Source organism: Anarrhichthys ocellatus, unplaced genomic scaffold (genome assembly GCF_004355925.1).
Source record: "Anarrhichthys ocellatus isolate YVR2014 unplaced genomic scaffold, GSC_Weel_1.0 scaffold40, whole genome shotgun sequence".
Lineage (NCBI taxonomy): Eukaryota > Metazoa > Chordata > Actinopteri > Perciformes > Anarhichadidae > Anarrhichthys > Anarrhichthys ocellatus.
Window position 1 is genome coordinate 3,898,566 of NW_022280070.1, and position 1,491 is coordinate 3,900,056.

Below are 1,491 nucleotides of genomic sequence, written 5' to 3' on the forward strand. Positions count from 1 at the left end.
ATATATATCATAGCTGAGGAGAATTAGAATGAACCTACCTTGGGTTAGATTTCTCAATTTCATTTAATGTGTGGTTGAGTTTTATTCAACCTTTATAGACACACATTTGTCAGCATTTGAACAGATGTCATTCCATAACAATGTACTGCAACCCTGTTGTTGTAGCAGCACTATTTTGCGTTATGCGTTGCTTTACAAAGATGGAAATGAAGCAGGTTTGGCTGAGAGGTTGATGTGCGGTCATGTCTTTTTGATGAAGTAAGAAATAAATATGTTTTACCAAAATCATCAACAGTCCCTAATCTTACTATATTAGATTATTGTACTAAATTAGCACTACATTATATAAAAAAATACTGGTTCGTGTCATTGTTTTACTTTCTTTAAATGCTGAACTTGTGTCACTCATCCATGCACTGCCCCCACCGTATACCTGTATAGATTTCTGGATCCCTGCGGGCAAAGGTGTACTGCTTTCTCTAATTCACCGTCACCTGGCTAATTAGCACAGCGGCGTTTTTCTTTACGCTGTCTCAGCCTCCCCGCTGCCACCGATGAGTGGGTTTTGTTGCTATGACCCCCAGAAACACATAACAAAGTGTCAGGTTTCTCATCTGGAGAGACGTGACATATTATGGAAAACACTGGCATTCCTTTTTATGTCCCTGCGTGACACTTAACACTCCACACCCGACAAAATGAAGTGAGGTCAGGTTTCAAGCCACTGTTAAAATGTGTTTATGTGTGTGTAAACAGGAGGTACTTTTTCCTGTTTGCGCGTTTGAGCCGTGACCTGCAGCAGAAGTAATCAAGCTCATTATGCTGCTGACGATACGATATTCACTCTGCTGCACATATTTGTTTTAACTCCATAAGCATTTGCTAATCTGTCAATATGTCTCGTCATGTTTTAAAGGAAGGCACCTCAGGTCGTCTGTGGCTCATGAATCAAGCAACCTGTCCCATCCATCATGCAGCACAACTAACCGCAGAGCAAAAAGGTTATGGTTCAAGCGAGATATGAATCACTCCGCTCTATTAACGAACAACCTTTATTTAACTCTCCAGCAAAACTCCCTCATTTACCTGGGGATGCCAGAGGTGATGAAGCCAGTCTTCCCTGGTGGCAGGCTAGTAGTCGGATCACTCAGGAAGCAGCTCCCTTTGCAATTACAGGGATAGAGGAGGGGTGCTGTAATTGCTCGGCTCCCAACTGGGGAATTGCTGTTAGCGTGCATCCCTCCAGGCTGTTGTAAGGGAGGCTGCTGTTGTTCGAAGGTTGGGAAGACAAGCAAAATAAGGCACCTGGCAGCTCTGAGCATCAAGCGACTTCACACGGCTCCTTGGCAGCTACCACTGGGGAATAGAACCAGAGCTGCTGAGCACAAGCGAAAGAAAATAAAACATCATACATCAGCAGACGGTTTGGTTTAGAGAACAGATTTGGAGATTTGGATCGGGTGCTGTCACTCATGCAAGACGGGAGTTAAA